Raw genomic sequence first — 22,749 nt, 5'->3', positions numbered from 1 at the left:
AGCATAGTGCTAAGCCCATTAGAAGAGCTTAACGAATGCAATTACAACAATTATCTGACTGGGCCAAGAGCTTAGTCTAGTGCTCTCTGTACACCGGATGCACTCAGTAAATACCACTGAACACAAACACACACACAAACTGTCTCTTCACCAAAGGAACTGATGAGCAGCACAAACATCAAACCTTCATATTGGACTGGTGGTTCCTTCACCTGGCCACACTTCTACTCCAACCGGCAAACTTCTCTACTCCAATGCCAACCTACTCACTGTCCCTCAAACTCATCTATCTTGCCCTCTCGCCCAGGTCCAGCCTCTGGCCTGGAAAACCCTTCCTCTTGATAACCGACAGACAATGACTCCCCAGTTTCAAAGGCTTACTGAAGGCACATCTCCTCCCAGAGGCCTTCCCCAACTAAGTCCTCATTTCCTTTGCTCCCACTCCCTTCTGCTTCACCCTTATATTTCGATTTGCATCCTTTTATTCACTCCCACCTCCCTCACCCCCCTCAGCCCCAAAGACCTCTATATACGTCACTGATTTATTTACACTACTGTCTGCTTCCACTGCTAGATATAAGTTCATTGCGGGCAGGGTGAGTGCCTACTAATTCTGTTGTACTGTCCTCTCCCGAGCACTTTGTCCAATGCTCTACAAATAGTGAGTGCTCAATAAATACCACTGAATACCACTGACTGATTAATAGGGGCATGCAGACAGCAGAAAAACCACTCTCCCGTTTCCCAAACAGCCAGAGCCCCACATCCCTTGAAGATTTACTGTGAATTGAACCAAAACATCCTATCATCCTGCCATCTGCAATGCCTCTCAACTCCCAGTCCCGTCTCCATTCACTCCTTCATTCATTTCATCCTATTTATTGAGTGCTTACTGTGTGCAAAGCATTGTACTAAGCACTTTGGAGAATACAATATAACAATAAACACATTCCCTGCCCACAATGAGTTTACATTCTAGAGGGGGAGACGGACATTAATATAAATTACATATATGTACATAAAGCCTGCATGTCTTGCTGCCCCATAAAGTGCCCAGACAGGGCAGCTGGCATGTGGGTGATGGGAAGGAATTCCCCTTTCTGGACAGAGCAGCCATAAAATATTATTAATTTGAGCTGCCGAGATTACAAATTGAGAGATTAAGGCTCCCTTCAATCACCTTGCTCCTACAAAGAAGTCCTCATCTATAAAATGGGGATGAAGATAATAATAATGTTGGTATTTGTTAAGCGCTTAAGTTGAGCTCAATTGGGGCAGGGACTGGGTCCAACCTGACTAGCTTGAATCTATTCCAGTGCTTAGTACGGTGCCTGGCATATAGTAAGGGCTTAATAAATACCATCATTATTATTCATTATTAAGTCCTGCAGGACCAGAGCAGGACCAGCCCATCAATGGCATTTACTGGGCGCTTACTGTGTGTAGAGCACTGTACTAAGCACTTAGGAGAGTCCAACATAGCAAAATTGGTAGGCACATTCCCTGTTCATAATGAGATGGCAGTCCACAGGGACAGTCTATAGTCCATTGATCCCTCGATGGTATTTACTGAGTGCTCACTGTGTGCAGAGCACTTTAATAGGCGCTTGGGAGAGTCCAGTATAACAGAGTTGGTGGACAGGATGTCAGGGGAGGAGGCTCTTCCCCAGCCTCCCAAGCCCTTTAGCCTTCACACTGCAGATCCACAATATCTTTCTCTCTCTTTCTCCCTTTCTCTCTCTTTCTCTCTCTCTCTCTCTCTCTCTCTCTTTCGGCAGCCAAAGAGCTCACAGACAGGCTGGGCTTGGCCTTCAGGAGCCCCTAACCTTTTCCCCAATCCCTCAATATTCTCTCCAAATCAAACCCACTAAATTGGGGGAAATGGAAAATCACTCCGGTTAAGACTTTTTATATATGGTATTTTTGAAGTGCTTACTATGTGCCAGGCACTGTACTAAGCACTGGGGTAGATACAAGCTTACCAGGTTGGACACAGTACCTTTCCCACACCGGGATCTTGGTCTTAATCTCCATTTTATAGATGAGGGAACTGAGGCCCAGAGTAGTGAAGTGACTTGCCCAGGGTCACACAGCAGATAATGTGGTGGATTTGGGATTAGACCCTAGGTCCCTCTGACTCCCGGGCCTGGGCTCTATCTACCAGGCCATGCTACTTCTCGAAAACAAAACCAAGCTGTGGACTTTAAAAACTTCCAGTGAACCAAGTTATCAACTACAGAAACTCTATCAACCGGTCGCATTTTACCGAGTGCTTACTGTGTGCATAGCACTGTACTAAGCTCTTGGGAGGGTACAAAATAACAGAGGTGGCACACAGGTGCACTGCCCACAACGAGTTTACAATCTAGAGGAAGAAACTCATTCATGTCACCCCTAAAAATCTACTGAACATCTAGCCTGTCAGCGCTCAATAAATCCAATTGACTGATTATACACTGTCCCTTTAGATTATAAGCTCGTTGTGAACAGGGAAGATGCCTACCAACATGTTTGCACTGTCCTCTCTCAAATGCTTAGTCCAATGTTCTGCACACACTTCAGGGCTCAATAAATGACATCAACTGACCCACTGAATAGTAGTCTCTAAACACTGGGTTGTCTGTGCTCTACAGTGACACGGCACATTTCCGTTCCTTAATAAAATGGAGGGAAGTCTCCTTTTCACGTATTTTTGTTGTTGCGTTAGCCGGACAGCTGGTCAAGCTCCCTGCAAAAGGAATCCGGCCCTTGTGACCTTATGAGGGGTCAGTCACGTAGCCCACCTGGCCAGGCAAGTTATCCCGGGACAGTAGAACCTCTGGGGAGAAGGGAGGGGGGTGTCAGAGACTGGACGTCAGAGCATTTGCAGCCTTACTGAAGGCACATTTCCAAGTGGTCTTCGATCAATCAATCAATCAATCAACCAACCAATGGAATTTAGGGAAGCGGCAAGGCCTAATGGAAGGAGTCCAGATCTGGGAGTCAGAGGACTTGGTTTCTAATTCCAGCTCTGTCACATGTCCACTGTGTGACCTTAGGCAAATCACTTCACTTCTCTGGGCCTCGGTTAACTCATTTGTACAATGAGGATTAAATCCTCCTCCCTCCTACTTGGACTGTGAACCCCATGGGGGATAGGGACTGTGTGCAACTTGATTAACTTATATCTATCTTAGTGCTTAGAATAGTGGTTGGTACTTAGTAAGCACTTAAGTATGATAATTATTTATTGAGTGCCTACTGTATGCAGTGCACTGGAATAAGCACTTGGGAGAATCCACGATAACAGAGTTGGTAGAGACAGTTCCTGCCCACGACAAACTTACAGTCTAGAGGGGAAGTCCCTGACTAGGCCCTCATTTCCTCTTTTCCCATTCCCTTTCGCATCACCCCAATTTGCTCCCTTTATTCCCCCCCACTCAGCCCCATATCATTTATATACAAATCCATAATTTATTTATTTATATTAATGTCAGTGTCCCCCTCTGGACTGTAAATTCGTTGTAGGCAGGGAAGGTGTCTGCAATATTGTACTTTCCCAAGAGCTTAGTACAGTGTTTGGCACAAAGTAAGTGGACAATAAATAGGATTGATTGATTGACTGCTCAGAGCCCCGCCCACAGCCTCCCAACCTGGGCCCAGAGGCAGGTCTGTAGTTTGGGGGACAAAGTGAAATGGACACTTTTCTGCCCCTTTGGATGCTGTCTTTCTGATCAGCACAGGCTGGCTTTTTTCACCCTCTTTTTTTTAAAAAAAATGGTATTCATTAAGCACTTTACAGGTGGCAGGCACTGTTCTAAGTGCTGGGTTGGATAAATGGCAATCATGTTGGACACAGTCCCTGTACCACATGGGGCTCACAGCCTTAATTCCCATTTTACAGATGAGGTAACTGAGGCACAGAGAAGTTAAGTGACTTGCCCAAAGTTGCACAGCAGACAAGGGGTGGAGCTGGGATTAATAATGTTGGTATTTGTTAAGCGCTTACTATGTGCCGAGCACTGTTCTAAGCGCTGGGGTAGACACAGGCGAATCAGGTTGTCCCACGTGGGGCTCACAGTCTTCATCCCCATTTTACAGATGAGGAAACTGAGGCACAGAGCAGTGACTTGCCCACAGTCACACAGCTGACAAGTGGCATAGCTGGGATTCGAACCCATGACCTCTGCCTCCAAAGCCCGGGCTCTTTCCACTGAGCCAGGCTGCTTCTCGATTAGTACCCAGGTTAGTACCCAGATTAGTACCCTGGATTAGTACCCAGGTCCTTCTGACTCCTAGTCCAGAGCTCTCTCCACTAGGCCATGCTGCTTCTCCCCATGGGCATTTTGGTTATCAAAGGGCAATCCCTACCAAAACCAAATAAAAGCATCTAATAATAATTATTACCACCATTATTGTGGTATTTGCTAAGCTACTACTATGTGGGAAGTACTGTACTAAGCCCTGGGTAGATTCGACACAGTCAGGTCAGACACAGTTCCTGTCCCACATGGGGCTCAAGTCTAAGTAGGAGGGAGAACAGGTATTTAATTCCCAATTCGGTTACCAATGAGGAAACCGAGGCCCAGAGAAGTGAAGTGACTTGCCCAATGTCACAAGTAGGCCAGTGGCAGAGCCAGCAATAGAACCCTTCTAGACTGTAAGCCTGTTGTGGGCAGGGATTTTCTCTCTCTTTTGCTGAATTGTACTTTCCAAACGCTTAGTACAGAGCTCTGCACACAGTAAGTGCTCAATAAATACGAATTAATGAATGAATGAACAAACGCACCAATGTCATCTAACTCCCAGGCCCGGGCTCTTTCCTCTATGCCGCACAGCTTCTGCCACCCTGACCTCTTCACTCTAAATAATTATGATAATAATAATAATTGTGGTATTTGCAAAGCACGTACTGCACTCCAGGTACTAAGCGCTGGGGTAGATACAAGATTATAAGGTTGGACATAGTCCCTGTCCCACATGGGGCTCACAATCTTCATCCCCATTTTACAGACGAGAGAACTGAGGCACAAAGAAGTAAAGCAACTTGGCCAAGGTCACACGGCAGACAAGTGACAGAGCCGGCATTAGAATCCAGATCCTCAGACTGACAGGCCCACAGTCTTTCCCCTAGGCCACGTTGTCTGTTTCTGCCTCATCCCCTGGATGAGGACCATTAGAGAAACACAGAAGATAAGAATCTTTACACTGGGCTTTGAGAGTGGCATTTTAGTTTTCATTCTTTAGTGCAGGATTCAGTACTTTAGTAGTAAAATCCTATCTTGCCTTAGGTCTTTCCCAGTGGGATGATTTTTAAGGTAGAGCCTTACCTGATGGTACAAGTTGGCCAGGATTTGGTTATGTGCTCAAATAAGAGCAACTGGGAACCCTTAAAACCACAAAACACTTCTGCAGTCTCGCGAGGGTCTAAATCGTCACTGACGTGTTTTGATTCAACTTTATTTTGGTATTTGTGACTTGCCTGAAATATGGAGTGCATACACCTTGGAGTAATCGGTTAAAGAATCAAGTCTGTCAGTTCTGCTCAGCCACTTGAAAGCTCCACAAATCTATTTTTAATATTAAATGTGCCAGTTTACAAGATATTTATGCTACTGGGTTGTCAGCTGATGACTGCCTTGGGATTAAACTGTGCAAATTCAGTGCTCCTGTAAACTTAAACTCACCTTTCGTGGGAGAGCTGCCTGCCTATCTGTCTCTCCCCCTTTCCACCTTGGCTTTTAAACCTTTTAAGCAGTTCTCACCTTTGATCGGGACTTTTGTTTTAACTGGTGGGGAGAAAAAACACTAAAGATACAAAAACCTTTTCCCCCAGATACTCCGTGCACAGACCTACAGAACGTGATCAGAGACCTTGGGAGAAGATGGAGAGAATCTTAAGCGTAGGAAGAGGGGTTGGGGGAGATGGAGAGACCCTGATAAAAGCCGACTCAAAGACTATCGTCCCATGGCAAAAGTGGACAAACGGCAAATTAGTTAACGTTTGAGGGCACAGACCCACCAATCGATCAGATTTATTGAGTGCTTACTGTATGCGGGGCACTCTGCTACACGGTTGGGAGGGGAAGACACAGCTTTGCCACCTATCACAATCTGGTAGTGAGTCCATCAGGTGTCACTCCGCATCTCACGACTTTGTTTCCCAACAACCAAGCTTGATTCCCATCTACAGCTTCAATCCCCATCAGTTCGAGAAGAACAGCAGCAACCCCAAACTTCACAACTTTCTGGGCTTTCTGCAGGTTCCCAAAGAGGACCCGAAGGAGCACAAGTGGCCAGACAACTTAACGACAACTCTCTGGTGAGCCACTAAACACCTGCCACAAGCTGCAACGCCTAGCCTTTGGTGGGACGGTGCGGGACAGCCTTTGGAGAGGGTGCAACGTGGAGTGGGAGGGAGAAGGGGATGAGGAGAAGTGGCAGAATGGAAAGATAAAGGGGATGAGGAGAAGTGGCGGAATGGAAAGAAAAAGGGGATGAGGAGAAGTGGCCCAGTGGGAGGGAAAAGTGGTGGAGTGGGAGGGAAAAGTGGATGGGGAAAAGTGGTGGAATGGGAGGGAAAAGTGGATGGGGAGAAGTGGTGGAGTGGGGGGGAGAAGTGGTGGAGTGGGAGGGAAAAGCGGATGAGAAGAAGTGGCCAAGTGGGAGGGAAAAGTGGCGGAGTGGGAGGGAAAAGTGGATGAGAAGTGGCCGAGTGGGAGGGAAAACTGGTGAAGTTTCTCCAGTGGACCCACACTTCCTGCCCCCTTTACCTCTGAAACCGGGGGGCGGGGGGAGGGGGGAGAGAGAAGCCGGGGAGCAGGATGGCCTAGTGGCCAGAGCTCTGGGTTCCAATCCCGCCCAACCTCCGTGCGACTCCCTTTGCTTCTCTGGGCCTCGGTTTTCCCATCCGGCAAACGGGGATGAAGACGGGGCCGGCATCCACCTCCACGAGCTCGTGTCTGCCCGGGCGCTCAGTACAGAGCCTGGCCCACAGTAAGCGCTCAACAAACCACCCTCAAGGGAGGGAAGAGCAGGGGGGTCTGGAGCTCTTCCGGGCATCTTAGGCTTTTCCCTCTGGTCCTGGAGCTGCAGTTGGCAGGAGCTGTTCAAGGAGGGATCCTCGCAACACCCCAAGGCGTCTCTGTTCCCTGCCACCCCGTTAGGACACAGCGTCACGAGCAAAAGTGGGGGGGGGGAGAAAAAAGGGAGAAGCCAAACGGGCCCTCCCCCCAAAAACTGGAGCATCCGAGTCCCGTCCCGTGGGAATCCGGCCCCTCTGCACCGGAGGTGGCTGCACCTTCCTTTTTGCGGAGGCAAATATATTTTTATTTTTTAAAAAAAGCAAACACACATAGTGGGGTCTACGTAACGCCCTGTCGACAGCGGACGCCATATTTTCTGGTGCTTATGTCGACATAGGGAAACGTAGACATGTTTTTTTTTTTCTCCTCCCCCCCCTGCTCAGTTTCCCCAAACTTGTGCTCCCGGCTCCTGGTGTCCACCCCCTAAAATAAAAGGGGGGGGGGGAAGGCTGTGGGTGCCCGGGGCTGGTGGATTCTTTCTCCCGGGAGGGGGATAAGGTTCTCCCACCCCCCGGCCGTGCTCCCGTGCTTGTGCTCCGCTGCTGCAGTGCTCCCCGGCTCGGTGCTCCCCCCGCCCTCCCCATGCACAGAGACAGACAGACAGAGTGGAGCTGAAGCTGACCTCGGGCGGTGGGAAAGTTGTTTGGGAGTGGCGGTGCGGGGGCTCGGGGGAAGTTTCTTACCTGCAGGCGGGGCGCTGCGGGGCCCCCGGCCCGGCCAGTCCTCCCGCCCCCACCCCGCACGGGGGGATCCCACAGGGGAGCGGGGCTCCCGCCCAGCCGGGAGCAGCCCAACAACACCCCGGCGGCGGCAGGAGCAGGAGGAGCAGCAGGAGCAGGAGGAGCAGGAGGAGGAGCAGGAGGAGGAGCCCGCAGGCGGGGGAGGGGCGCAGGGGAGGGGGCAGGAAAAAAACCAAAAAAAAAAAAAAAAACCCTGGCTCCCAGCGGGGCAGCGACGCTGAAACCACGTGACGGGTGACGTCAGCCTCTCTATTTGCATAGAGCGCCGGCGGGGCCAACCCACGTTGAGTCTGGGGCCCCGGGGGCGGGGTCAGCCTCCCGGCCGGCGCCACGCCTCCCCCCCCTCCCCCCCGCCCCGGGGGCCCCCAACACGTGCCGCCCGACGGGATGGACACAGGTGGGTGGAAGCGGGAAGGAGAGGAAGAGGAGTGGGGATGGGGAGGAGGAGGAGGAGGAAGAGCAGGTGAGGAGGAGCAAGGGCAGTTGGACGGGGAGGAAGAGGAGTGCGGATGGAGAGGAGGAGGAGGAGGAAGAGCAGGTGGGGAGGAGGAGGAGGAGGAGGAAGAGCAGGTGGGGAGGAGGAGGAAGAGCAGGTGAGGAGGAGCAAGGGCAGTTGGAGGGGGAGGAAGAGGAGTGCGGATGGAGAGGAGGAGGAGGAGGAAGAGCAGGTGGGGAGGAGGAAGAAAAGCAGGTGGGGGGAGGAGGAGGAAAAGCAGGTGGGGGGAGGAGGAGGAAAAGCAGGTGGGGGGAGGAGGAGGAAGCAGGTGGGGAGGAGGAGGAGGAAGAGCAGGTGGGGAGGAGGAGGAAGAGCAGGTGGGGAGGAGGAGGAGGAGGAAGAGCAGGTGGGGAGGAGGAGGAAAAGCAGGTGGGGGGAGGAGGAGGAAAAGCAGGTGGGGGGAGGAGGAGGAAGCAGGTGGGGAGGAGGAGGAGGAGGAAGAGCAGGTGGGGAGGAGGAGGAAAAGCAGGTGGGGAGGAGGAGGAGGAAAAGCAGGTGGGGGGAGGAGAGGAAGCAGGTGGGGAGGAGGAGGAGGAAGAGCAGGTGGGGAGGAGGAGGAGGAAGAGCAGGTGGGGGAGGAGGAGGAAGAGCAGGTGGGGGAGGAGGAGGAAGAGCAGGTGGGGGAAGAGGAGGAAGAAGAGCTAGTGAGGAGGAGAAGAGTGGGGTTGCTTTTTACTTACCTAAGTAGCCTTAAAATTCAGATCTTGTTATTTGGGGAGATTACACGGGTTTGTTTCTCCTTTAGTGTTTGCTACCAGTCCCTCCTTCCACATTGTATTATTAGATTGCCAACCCCAGAGAGTCACCTCTCTTTCTTCTCCTAGCGCCTAGCGCGGAGCACTGCACACAGTCAGGGCTTAATAAATACTAAATAATCAATCAGTGGTATTTATTGAGTGCCATCTGTGTGCAGAGCACTGGGCTAAGTCCTTGGGAGAGTACAATATTCACTCAGTTGAATTTATGGTATGTTGTGAGTGCTGTGTGCAAAGCACTGTACTTAGCACTTGAGAGTATTCCTATCCCTTTGAAGTCCATATCATCTGCCTCTACCACCCACTCCAGATTCTTGTACCCGTCGTCTACCACCCCCCAGGGCCCTCCTCCAACTTCTTTAACCATTTTGGTCTCTTTTTTACATTCCTTATCTCTTGCTCCATGCCCACTTGGATCCTTGGGGACTTGGGCATCCACATAGGTGCTCGTGATGACCCTTCTGCTGCCCGCCTCCTATCACTCTTCACCTCCGTTGACCTCCTGCTTCACCCCACCTCATCCACTCCTCAACTCACACATTCGATCTCATCATCTCTAACCACTGCACAGTCTCTACCCTCAGCAACTCTGAAATCCCTCTCTCTGACCATAACCTCCTCACTTGCCTCTTCTCTCACACACCTCTTCCCGGTAAATCTGTACTCTTCCCCCACAGACACCCCGATCCCTAAACCCCATCCAATTTTCTCTACTCATCATGCCCGGCTTAGCCAGCATACCCAAACTACCCACCCTTGATGACCAATTAAACATTCTCAGCACCACCCTCTCAACTGAACTCAACTCACATGCTCCCCTATCACTTTGGCAATCTCATACCACTAACCCACAGCCTTGGCTCACCTGCACAGTCTGCCTCCTTGGCTTTTGCGCTAGAACTGCAGAACACTGCTGGTGGAGATCTAAATATTCATTCATTCAATACTATTTATTGAGCGCTTACTATGTGCAGAGCACTGTACTAAGCGCTTGGAATGTACTACAGATATGCCCATAGGTGCTGTGGAACTGTCAGGGGAAATGAATAAAGAGCGAAAGTCAGGGCGACGCAGAAGGGAGTGGGAGAGGAGGAAAGGAGGGCTTAGTCCGGGAAGACCTCCTGGAAGAGATATGCCTTCAATAAGTCTCTAAAGGGGGGAGAGTAATTGTCTGTTGGATTAGAGGAGGGAGGGCATTCTAGGCCAGAGGCAGAATCTAGATGAGAGGTCAGTGGTGAGATAGATGACAATGAGTACGATGAAGTTGGCATTAGAGGAGCGAAATGGGCGGGTAGAGTTGTAGTAGGAAAGTAACAAGGTGAGGTGGGCGGGAGCAAGGTGGTCGAGTTCTTTAAAGTTGATGGTGAGGAGTCTCTGTTGTGGACTTGGATGGGCAACCCCTGGAGGTTTTTGAGAAGAAGGGAAATATGACCTGAATTTTTTTGTAGGAAAATGATCCAGGCAACAGAGTGAAGAATGGGCTGGAGTCGGGGGGCACAGGAGGCAGGGAGGTCAGCAAGGAGGCTGGTAGAGTAATCAAAATGGAATAGGACAAGTGCTTGGATTGACGTGGAAGCATTTTGGGTAGAGAGGAAGGGCCACATTTTAGCGCTGTTTGGAGGAACCGACAGGGTTTGATGACAGATTGAATATGTGGGTTGAGTGAGAGAGACCAGTCAAGGATAACACCAAGGTTACGGGCTTGTGAGACAGAAAGGATAGTGGTGTCATCTACAGCGATGGGAAAGTCAGGGAGAGGACGGGGTTTAGGAAGGAAGATAAGTTCTGTTTTAGGCAAAGTTTGAGGTGATGGGCGGACATCAAAGTGAAGTTGTCTTGAAGGCAGGAGGAAATGTGACACTGCAGAAAGGGAAAGAGAGTGGAGCTGGAGATGTAGAGTTGGGAATCCTCTGCAAAGAGGTAGTAGTTGAAATCATGAGAGTGAATGAGTTCTCCAAGGGAGTGGGTGTCGATGGAGAATAAGAGACCCAGTACTGAACCCTGAGAGACCCCCACATTTAGGGGGTGAGAGGCAGAAGAGTAGCCTGCGAAAAACTGAGAATGAGCGGTTAGAGAGATAGGAGGAGAACCAGGAGAGGACAGTGTCGGTGAAGCCGAGGTTGGATAATGTTTCCAGGAAAAGGGCGTGGTTGAAAGTGGCAAAAGCAGCTGAGGGGTCAAGGAGGATTAATCCCCGTTTCACAGAAGAGGGAAGCGAGGCCGGGAGAAGTGAAGTGACCTGGCCAAGGTCACACAGCAGACAAGTGGCAGAGCTGGGATTAGAACCCACATCCTTTGGAATCCCAGACCTAAGCTCTACCCACTAGGCCACTCTGCTTTTCAGTTGCTTTCAGCTGGTCTGGCAGAAGGGGGAAAATTGAGTGGCCTAGATTTGACAAAAGAATATTCATGATCAGAATTCTATAGCTTGGTCTTCAGTAAAATCAGAGCCGTGTGGGGTCAGGGCACAATTGAAAAATAAGTGGCCTGTTTAAATGTTCAAAAGGCCATTCCTAGGTGGGGTGGGCTCCTAGTTATTCCCTGCAGGTACTCAGACCATTTCATTCATTCAAATGTATTTATTGAATACTTACTGTGTGCAGAGCACTGTACTAAGCGCCAGGGAGAGTACAATATAACAATGAACACACATTCCCTGCATGCAATGAGCTCACAGTCTAGAGGGTTGAGTAGTCACTCCTCAAGAACCTCCAATGGTTGCCCATCCAACCTTGACTTCCCTGACACTGTCTTCTCCTGGTTCTCTTACTTCTCTGGCCACTCATTCTCCATCTCTTTTGCGGGCTCCTCCTCTGCCTCTCACCCCTAACTTATGGAGGTTCCTCAAGACTCAGTTCTGGGACCCCTTCTATTTTTCTATTCCCCATCTATACCCGCTCCCTTGGAGAACTCATTCCCTCCCATGACTCTAACTATCACCCCTATATGGATGATAGCCAAATCAACATCTCCGGCCCTGATTTCTCTCCCTCTCTGCAGTGTCACATCTCCTCCAACCTTCAAGACATTTCTATTGGGATGTCTTCTCGTCACCTCATGCTTAACATGGCCAAAACAGGAATCCTCATCTTCCCACCCAAACCCTGCCCTCCCCGTGACTTCTCCATCCCTGTAGATAGCACCACCATCCTTCCTGTCTCACAAGCCCGCAACCTGGAGTGTTATCACATAGGATATCCCAGAGGATATGGGTTCTAATGTCGGCTCTGCACATGTCTGCTGTGTGACCTTGGTCAAGCCACTTAACTTCTCTGTGTCTCACTTCCTTCATCTGTAAAATGGGAATTAAGACTGTGACCCCCATAAGGGACAGGGATTGTGTCCAACTCAATCATCTTGCATCTGCCCCAGTGCTTGGAACAGTCCTTGTCACATAATGATAATGATAATAATAATGATGGTATTTGTTAAGTGCTTACTGTGTGCCAGGTACTGTGCTCAGCACTGGGGTGGATACAAGCAAATCAAGGTGGACACAGTCCTTGTCCCATGTGGGGCTCCCATTCCCATCCCCATTTTACAGATGAGATAACAGGCCCAGAGAGGTGAAGTGATTTGCCCAAGGTCACCCAGCAGATAAGCAGTGGAGCAGGGACTAGAACCCGTGACCTTCTGACTCCCAGGTCTGTTCCCTACCCACTATGTCATGCTGCCTCTCATAGTAAGTGCTTAAAAATGCCACAGTTATCCTATCCTGCCTTGATTACTCTATCAGCCTCCTTGCTGACTTCCCTGCCTCATCTCTTTCCCCACTCCAGTCCATACTGCAGTCTGTTGCCTGCATCGTTTTTCTACACAAATGTTCAAACCTCGTTGTTTTCCTGGTGTTTTCCTCTTTGTAGTTCTGTCTATCTGTCTTTCTGTCTATCCTTCCAGTAATCCATTCATCCATATGCCCAACCACCTGTCCATCCATTCACTTCACTTCTCTGGGCCTCAGTCTCCTCATCTGTAAAATGGGGATTGAAGGTGGGTCCCCCAGGTGGGACATGGACTGCATCCAAACCGATTGTCTTGCAACTATCCAGACACTTAGACTGGCAAATAGTAAACACTTAATGATGATGATGGTATCTGTTAAGCGCTTACTATGTGCCAAGCACTTTTCTAAGTGTGGAGGTAGATACAAGGTAATCAGATTGTCTCACGTGGGGCTCACAGTCTTAATCCCGTTTTACAGATGAGGTAACTGAGGTACAGAGGAGTGAAGTGACTTGCCCAAAGCCACATTGCTGTCAAGTGGGCAGAGTGGGGATTAGAACCCATGACCTCTGACTCCCAAGCCCGTGATCTTTAACAAAAACACAAAAAAATCCACCTCGGAGACCGAAGGAGAGCATTCACACCCAACACAAACAGCCAAGAAACGTTGTGGGAAAATGATAGTTCTTTCCATGGAGAGGATGTACTTTTCCACTCTTCCATCTTCTCCCTCCTTCTCCCTCCCTGACCGTGGTCTTTCCATGGACGCCGGTTGTCGGTCAGGTCATTTCCCCAAAAGAGCCACAAGAGGGCGCTGAGAGAATCGAACATTCACCCCGACCGACTGGGAGAATTAGTTCCCAAAGACAACCTAAAGTCAAATGCTATATGCAATCAATCAATCGATCGACCGTATTTATTGAGCTCTTATTGCGTGCAGAGCATTGTTCCATGCGTTCAGGAGAGTCCAATACGAGTTGGGAGACACCATCCCTGACCATAATGAGCTGACAGTCTGGAGGGATGGTTTATAGTCAATAGTATTTAATAATAATAATGTCGGTATTTGTTAAGCGCTTACTATGTGCAGAGCACTGTTCTAAGCGCTGGGGTAGATACAGGGTAATCAGGTTGTCCCACGTGAGGCTCACAGTTAATCCCCATTTTACAGATGAGGTCACTGAGGCACAGAGAAGTTAAGTGACTTGCCCATGGTCACACAGCTGACAAGTGGCAGAGCCGGGGGCCAAACCCATGACCTCTGACTCCAAAGCTCAGGCTCTTTCCACTGAGCCATGCTGCTCTACTGTGTGCAGAGCACCGCACTAAGTACTTTGGAGGAAATAATATAACAGAGTCGGTAGACACATTCCCTGCCCACAAGGGGCATGCTGCTTTGCTGGAAATAGTTGGCAACAAAAGCCCCCATCATTGGATTGAAGATCATGGTAACTTGCAAAGTTATCAATGAGAAGCAGTGATGCTTAGTGGGTAGAACACAGGCCTCCGAGTCAGAGGGACCTTGGTTCTGATCCCAGCCCCGCCACTTGTCTGCTGTGTGACCTTGGACTAATCACATCACTTCTCTGGGCCTCAGTGACCTCATCTGTAAAATGGGGATTAAAGCTGTCAGCCCCCTGTGGGACAGGGACTATGTCCAACCTGATTAATATAGTGCTTTATACAATGTCTGGCACATAGTAAGGGCTTAACAAATATAAGCCCCCTGCCAAAAAACTTTGGATCTGCATTTTGGTTCAATCTTCGAAGATTTGCTGGAGGAGATGGAATTTCAGAAAGATCTTGAAAAGGGAGAGAGCAGTGGTCTGCCGGATGGAAAGCTTTAGAATTCAAAAAGAGAATCCCAGATCTGGTTAAAGATGGATTGAGCTTGAGCCTGGGAGTCACAGAGACCCAGGTTCTAGTCCCCGCTCCACCATTCGTCTGCTGAGGGGCCTTGGGCAAGTCACTTCACTTCTCTGTGCCTCAGTTGACTAATTTGTAAAATGGAAGTTAAGACTGTGTGCCCCATGTGGGACATGGATTGGACTGTGTCCAAACTGATTTAGCTTGTTTTTACCCCAGGGCTTAGTACAGTACCTGGCACATACAAAATGCTTAACAAATACCATAAAAAGAAAAGAATGAAAAAAAGAAATTTTCCCACTAGGACAGCATTCTGTATTTTCCCCTTTATACACTCCTCCCTTGGCCTCACAGCACTAATGTCCATATCTGAAATTGAATGATTTATATTCTTGTCTGTCTTCCCCTCTAGACTGTAAGCCCGTTGTGGGTAGGGACCGTATCTATCAACTCTGTTGTATTCTCCTGTGCTCTTAATACACTCTGCGTATAGTAAGTGTTCAATAAATACCAGTGATTGATGGACTGTAGACTGTCCCTCTAGACTGTAAGCACATTGTGGGCAAGGAATGGGTCTACAAACTTTGTCATATTGTTCTGTCCCAAGCACTTTGTACAGTGCTGTGCACACAGTAAGCACTCAGTGAATACGGCTGATTGGTGACAGAACAACAAAAGTGTGGATCAATTAATCAATCAATCATATTTATTGAGCACTTGCTGTGTGCAGAGCACTGTATAAGTGCTTGGGAAAGTACAGTACAACAATATAACAGACATATACTGTGTCCACAATGAGCTTACAGTCTAGGGGGGAGACAGATATTAAAATAAATCAATAAAAAATTACAGATATAGATGTAAATGCTGTGAGACTGGGTGTGGGGGTGAATAAAGGGAGCAAGTCAGGAAGACGCAAAATGGAGAGGAAGACGAGGAAATGGGGGCTAAGTCAGGGAAGGCCTCTTGGAGGAGATGTGCCTTCAATAAGACTTTGAAGGGGAGGGGGATGTAGATGTTTCTACAGGGTGGTGGGTTTCAGGAGGTCCTGTTCTCCCCTTTCCGCCCTCCCCCCACCACCCAGCAACCCCTTGTTGAGTCATCAAATCAACCATCTCCAATTGAGAACCTGAATGGTACAGTCTCAAGCCCCATTTTACGGTTGAGGGAACTGAGGCCCAGAGAAGTGAAGTGACTTACCCAAGGTCACCCAGCAGATGAGGGGCGTACCCGGGATTAGAACCCAGATCCTTTGACTCCCGGGCTCGTGTTCTTTTCACTAGGCCACTCTGCATCTCAAGCTAACCTACTCTCTGTGCTTCATTCTCATCTTTCCCAACCCCCACTTCCTGTTGACATCCCTCCTCATTCACATCTGGCAGACTATCGCTCTCTCTATATTCAAAGGCCCCCGAAATTCAGATGACCTTCCGTGCTTAATATCTCCTCTTCCCAGGATTCATCCTCCTCAATGCTTTCAGCAGTCTTGGTCCAGCCACACACTTATGTTCTCATAATCACTTTTAGCACCTCTTCACGAACAACTGACACATCCTATTAAGTCCTCACCCTTTTAAATCATAATAATGATCAATAATTCCAGTATTTGTTAGGTGCTTACAAAATGCCAAGCACTGTTCTAGGCATTGGGGTCGATACAAGATTATCAGGGTCCAGGTGGGACTCATAATCTAAGCATAATAATAATAATAATGAATAATTATGGTATTTGTTAAGCGCTTCCTATGTGCAAAGCACTGTTCTAATTGCTGAGGTTGATACAAGGTAATCAGGTTGTCCCACGTGGGGTTCACAGTCTTAATCCCCATTTTACAGACGAGGTACCTGAGGCATAAAGTTAGGTGACTTGCCCAAGGTCACATAGCTGATAAGTGGCAGAGCCAGGTTTAGAACCCATGACCTCTCACTCCCAAGCCTGTGCCGTTTCCATTAAGCTATGCTGCTTCTCAAGGAAGAACAAGTACCATAGAACAAACTGTGATTGAATCCCCATTTTGCAGATGAGATAACTGGGGCACAGAGAAGTGAAGTGACTTTACCCACGATGCAAGCAGACAAGTGGCAGAGCCGAGATTAGAACCCAGGTCCTCTGACTCCCAGACCTAAGATCTATCCACTAGGCCACTTCATTTCTTTGCTCTCTCTCTCTCTCTCAAAGAGACATACCATATGCTGGTTCTGATTTGGGTGAAGTAAAATACAAATAATTTTTTTAAAAATGCAGGATTAATGACATCCTATCATACCAGCTCCATTTTCTGTGCTGGGGATCGGAGCCTAACTGAACTCAGATTGTATTTTTCAGACAGACAGCTCTTACTTCATTATTTTTGGGTGATGTGACACATTTGTAAGTATTCTCTAATGTGTCAGTATTAATTTTAGAGGACTGTATTCTGAAAACCTGGCATTTGGGAATGGCTCAATTATGCTCTACCATATTCTGTCAACAGGATGGAGATGGGAAAGGGGAGAGCTTCCAGCGCCTGATGTGTACTTATTAATGCTGCATTTCTTCTTAATTTTATTGTTTCCTGGCTTTCCTCTCCATGCACTGCCATAAACGTCCACCCACCCAGAGACAAATTTATGATGACATTTCTCTATAATGACAGCAAATTGGACTCGAGTGGGTTTATGTTAAACAAGTGATTTCTCCAGATCTCCCACAGGCTATGTCCGGGTCAGGTGCTGTATTGTGTAACCAAAATATCTTCACCTTAAAGTGTGAGGTTAAAAAAAAGCTCAAATTCTTAGGGATGGTATTGTGGCAACTCCTTGGCAGGGGAGAGAGAAGATGAAGCAGCAGTATGAGGGGAAAATTGGACTCTAATTAAGACATGGTTATCCCTAGTGTTAAAGAATAATCTCTTCGGCTCTAGTCAATAATTGTTCTTGGCATATGTATAGTTTCCATAGTCTAAAGATTCATTCATTCATTCAATCCTATTTACTGAGTGCTTACTGTGTGCAGAGCACTGTACTAAGTGCTTGGGAAGTACAATTCGGTAACAAATAGAGACAATCCCTGCACACAATGGGCTCACAGACTAGAAGAGTAGAGGCAGACATCAAAACAAGTAAACAGGCATCAATAGCATCAATATAAATAAATAGGATTATAGATATGTACACATCATTAATAAAATAAATAGAATTATAAATCTCATAGCACTCTAGAAAACATAGAGGAATACAAAGTCCATAACAGTTACAAATGGAATGTACTTTCAAGTAATTGGTCAATCAATCAATGGTATTTATTGAGTGCTTACTGTGCATAGAACACTGTACTAAGCACTTGGGAGAGTATAATACAACAGAATTAGCAGCCATCTTCCCTGCCTGCAATGAGTTTCTAGCCTAGAGGGTGAGGCAGACATTAATGTAATTGTTCCTGATGAATCAATCAATGGTATTTATTGAGTGCTTATTGTATGCAGAGCACTATACTCAGTTTTCGGGAGAGTACAGTACAAAAGAGTAGGTGGACATATTCCAATCAGCAGGTCCTCCATAATGAGGCTAACAAGGGACAACTCTCTCTCAAAATGGCAGCCAGCTCTCCTCTCCCACAGTCCTCTTTCCCCCAGGACTTCATCCTCATGTGGCGCTTGATCATGCCCAATGCCTATCCATGGTCCCTTTGACCCAGGGGGCTGGCTCTCTTTTGGCTGGAGAGTTCTTGCAGACTGTAAGATCATTTTTTGGTTTTGTTTTGTTTTTTAATGGTATTTATTAAGTGCTTACTGCGCGCCAGGCACGCTACTAAGTGCTGTGTAGATACAAGCTAATCAGATTGAGCATAGGCCCTGTCCCACATGAAACTCACAGTCTTAACCCCCAATTTACATATGAGGTAGCTGAGGTACAGAGGAAGTGAAATGACTTGTCCAAGGTCCTTCTGACTCCTAGACCTGGGTTCTATCCACTGGGCCACGTTGCTTCTCTCAAGCAGGGAATGTATCTACCAACTCTATTGTATTGTACTCTCCCAAGCTCTAAGTACAGTGTTCTCCACAAAGTGAGTACTCAACAAATACCCCTGATTCACTGAATTTGAGCAGAGCACAAGCACCTGGAATTTAGCACCTCCTGTTGCCCCCAGGGTGGCCGGCCTGGACCATTTTCTGGGGGCTGGGTCTCCTAGGGAAGGCTTACTGATGCTCCCTCCTACCCTCTCAAATCCTCACCAGCCCATTGGATCCTATTTCCCTGGCTCTAGACACTCTTGTTTCCCCATAAATCTGCACTGTTTCCCCACAGAGACCTCCAATTTTTTGATCCCATCCAATTTTTTGAACTCATTATGCCCCATTTATCCTCCATACTCCAACTACCTTTACTTGCTGACCAATTGGTACTCTCAACACCATCTTCTCTCCTGAACTCAACTCACTCACTCCCCTATCCCTTCGTCTATCTCTTACCACTAGCCCACAGCCCTGGATCATCCACCTCCTTCGCTTATGTACACAAACTGCAGAGCACCGCTGGAGGTAATCTAGATATCAGGCCAACTTTGTCTACTTCGTGCTTGAACTCTGCCCTCTCCTCTACCCATCAAAATTATTTCTCCATCCATATTGACACCCATGCCCATTACCCTTGTCATTTAACTCTCTCCTCAAACCCCCTGCCTCCCACCCCTCCCAATCCCTTGTCCCTACTTTATTAAGAAAGTTGATACTCTCAGGCATGATCTCCCTAAAATCTCCCCAGCTCCTCTCAGTCCCTCCTACCTCCTGCCCCTTCATCAAATCTCACATCTTTCCCAACAGTATCGCAAGAGGAGATCTCCTACCTTCTCTCAAAATCCACCACCTCCACCTCTCTGGCCACTCATTCTCAGTCTCTTTCCTGGGCTCCTCCTCCTCCTCCCCCCCAAAACTGTGGTGTGGGGGGGTCCCTCAAGGTTCAGTTCTGGGTCCATTTCTATTCTGCATCTACACCCCCTCCTTTGGAAAACTCATTTGCTCCCATGGCTTCAACTACCAGCTCTATGCAGATGATACCCAAATCTACATTTCCACCCCTACTCTCTATCCCTCTCTGCAGTCTCACATTTCCTCCTGCCTTCAAGACATCTCTACTTGGTTGTCCTCCTGTCACTTCAAACTTAATATGTCTAAAACAGAACTTCTTATTTTCCCACCCAAACCCTGTCCTCCCTCTCACTTTCCTGTCACTGTAAATGGCACCCCCATCCTTCCTGTCTCACCAATTCATAACCTCAGCATTTTCCTAGACTCCTCTTTCTCATTCAACCCACATATTCAATCTATCACTAAATCCTGTCAGTTTCACCTTCACAACATCACTAAAATCCTCCCCCTGCCTCTCCATCCAAGCAGCTACCACATTAATCCAAGCACTTATCCTATCCTGCCTTGATTACTATACCAGCCTCCTTGCTGACCTCCCTGTCTCCTGTCTCTCTCCACTCTAGTCCGTACTTCACTCTGATGCCTGGATCGTTTTCCTTCAAAAGCGTTCAGGACATGTTTCCCCAGTGTTTCCCCACTCCTGAAAAACCTCCAGTGGTTTCTCATCCACCTCTACATCAAACAGAAACTCCTCACCATTGGTTTCAAAGCACTCATTGTCCTTTCTCCCTCCTACCTCATCTCTCTAACTCTCCTATTACAACTCAGCCCACACTCTTTCCTCCTCTAATGCTAACCTTCTCACTGTGCCTCGATCTCATCTATCTCACTGCCGACCCCTCACCCACATCCTGCCTCAGGGCTGGAACACTCTCCCACCTCATATCTAACAGATAATTACTCTCCACCTTTCAAAGCCTTACTGAAGACACACCTCCTCCAAGAGGCCTTTCCTGACTAAGCCCTCCTTTCTTCTTCTCCCACTCCCTCTGCATCACCCTGACTTGCTCCCTTTATTCATCTCCCTTCCCAGCTCCATAACGCGTAAGTACACATCCATTATTTATTTATTTATTTATTTATTTATTTATATTAATGTTTGTCTTCCCCTCTAGACTGTAAGCTCATTGTGGGCAGGGAACGTGTCTGTTTATTCTTATATTGTACTCTCCCAAGTGCTTAGTACAGTGCTCTGCACACAGTAAGGACTCAATAAATACAATTGAATGAATGAATGAATATTAAGCATTTGGGAGAGTGCAGTGCAGCAGAGGTGATAGACATATTTTCCTGCTCACAACGAGCTTACAGTCTAGAGGGGGAGACAGACATTAATAGAAATCAGTAGTCAAATAGCCCAGCTCTCTCCAATCACAAGGCCTGGAGAGGAAAATGCTTTTCAATTTTATGTGATGCTTCCATTGCTTATCCTATGGACAGTCAGGCTCATTAAGATTGGTAGAGGATTTCCCATCTGTTGATTCAGGGTTCTGCCACTAACCTCACTGAATTAAAAATGTGTTATTTTTTTCCTTCTATGAATATTTAATAAACTGGCTCAGGGAAATGAAGCAATTTGACTGACTGATAATTATGCAGATCAGAATATCTCAGGACACCCACACTGCTTCCAACATCACCCACTTAGCATATTGAATATCCCCATATCAGTCTCAGGCATTGAAATTCCAAGAGACTTTATGATAAGAGAACAGGAAAAAACACAAAAGCCGTGCAAAGTATCCACTTTTCCCATCAAGTTAATTGAGGTTTAGCATGGCTAAGTGCTTTTTTCCTCCATCTCAGGTAAATTGAGAAGTAGCATGTCCTAATGGACAGATCCCAGGCCTGGGAGTTAGAAGGTCTTGGGTTATAATCCAGTGGCCCCTTATCTGCTGTCTGCAAGTCACTTCACTTCTCTGTGCCACAGTTACATCATCTGTAAAATGGGGATGAAGACTGTGAGCCCTACATGGGACAGGGACTGTGTCCAACCTGATTAACTATCTATTAACTATCTATCCCAGTGCTTAGAACAGTGCTTGACACAGAGTAAGTGCTTAATAAATGTCATAATTATTATTATTACAAGGTTGCATTTACTTCTCTAGGAACAAATGGGAAACGTGTTACCTCTCCCAGGCCTGAGATGCAAAGTGAGGCCATTTATTTGGAGAACTAGCACATCCCAAACCACAGGAATTCCTTCACTCTGGTGACTGTCACAATCCCAGCCAGGTATTTTTCAGCCACATAATTTACCTTTATTTTAAATGACCCATTGGAATCCCAGGGAACATTTCTTATGAAATTAGGGCAATTTTATGGTGGACAATCAAATTTGAGTTCAAACCAGGTGACATACAAATAAAGAAAAGGACTGTGCTTTCAAACACTGATTTCCTGAATGACTGCCGCTGTCAAATATTTATTAGCAGGTCACAGGCTTTATATTGAAAATTCAATATCTTCTTTATGGAGGAAGTCATGGTGGGTAGCTTTATTCAGCTTTTTTCACAGCATGGTGTATTCCAGGCTGTTCAAAATTGCTGCCTTGCATTTATAAGAGGCTAAAACTGTGTTTTTATTATAGTATTTTTTAAGTGCTTACTATGTGTCAGACTCTGTTCTAATTGCTGGGGTAGATGCAAGCTAATCAGTCAGTCAAATATATTTATTGAGCACTTACTATGTGCAGAGCACCATACTAAGAGCTTGGGAGAGTACAGTATAACAGAGTTGATAGACTTGTTCCCTTCTCATGAGCTTACAGTCTACAGTTTCCTATTCTTTTCGTCAGTCAGTCAGTCAGTCAGTTGTATTTATTAACTGCTTAATATGTGCAGAACACTGAACTAAGCACTAGGGAGAGTACAAAGTAGTAATATAACAGATAAATTATCCTCCCACAATGAGGTTACAGGTTAGAGAGGGAGATAGACACTTATATAAAGAAATAAAATCACAAATATGTAAATAAGTGCTGTGGGCCTGGGATGGGGGATGAATAAAGGGATCAAGTCAGAGTGACCCAGAGGGGAGTGGGAGAAGAAGAAATGAGGAGTTATTCAGGGAGGGCCTTGCAGGAGCTGTGCCTTCATTAAGGCTTTGAAGATGCGGAGAATAATTGTCTTTCTGATATGAAGAGGGAGGGCATTCCAGGCCAGAGGCAGGACATGGGCGAGAGAATAATTGTTC

At 47.4% G+C, this 22,749-nt stretch overlaps 1 protein-coding gene across 1 annotated transcript in view; it reads right to left on the bottom strand.

Moving 5' to 3' along the window:
* Positions 1-7,891, bottom strand: part of ZHX2 (zinc fingers and homeoboxes 2) — an 83,649-nt gene extending 75,758 nt beyond the window's left edge. The window contains exon 1 of the mRNA XM_029063273.2: positions 7,748-7,891. The gene's annotated coding sequence lies outside the window, so the exon portion shown is untranslated. The remainder of the gene's footprint in view (positions 1-7,747) is intronic.
* Positions 7,892-22,749: the final 14,858 nt, after the last annotated feature.

This window comes from Ornithorhynchus anatinus, chromosome 4 (assembly GCF_004115215.2).
Source record: "Ornithorhynchus anatinus isolate Pmale09 chromosome 4, mOrnAna1.pri.v4, whole genome shotgun sequence".
NCBI classification, from domain to species: domain Eukaryota; kingdom Metazoa; phylum Chordata; class Mammalia; order Monotremata; family Ornithorhynchidae; genus Ornithorhynchus; species Ornithorhynchus anatinus.
Note: the sequence above shows the minus strand (reverse complement) of the source record. Positions and strands in the feature narration are given on the sequence as shown.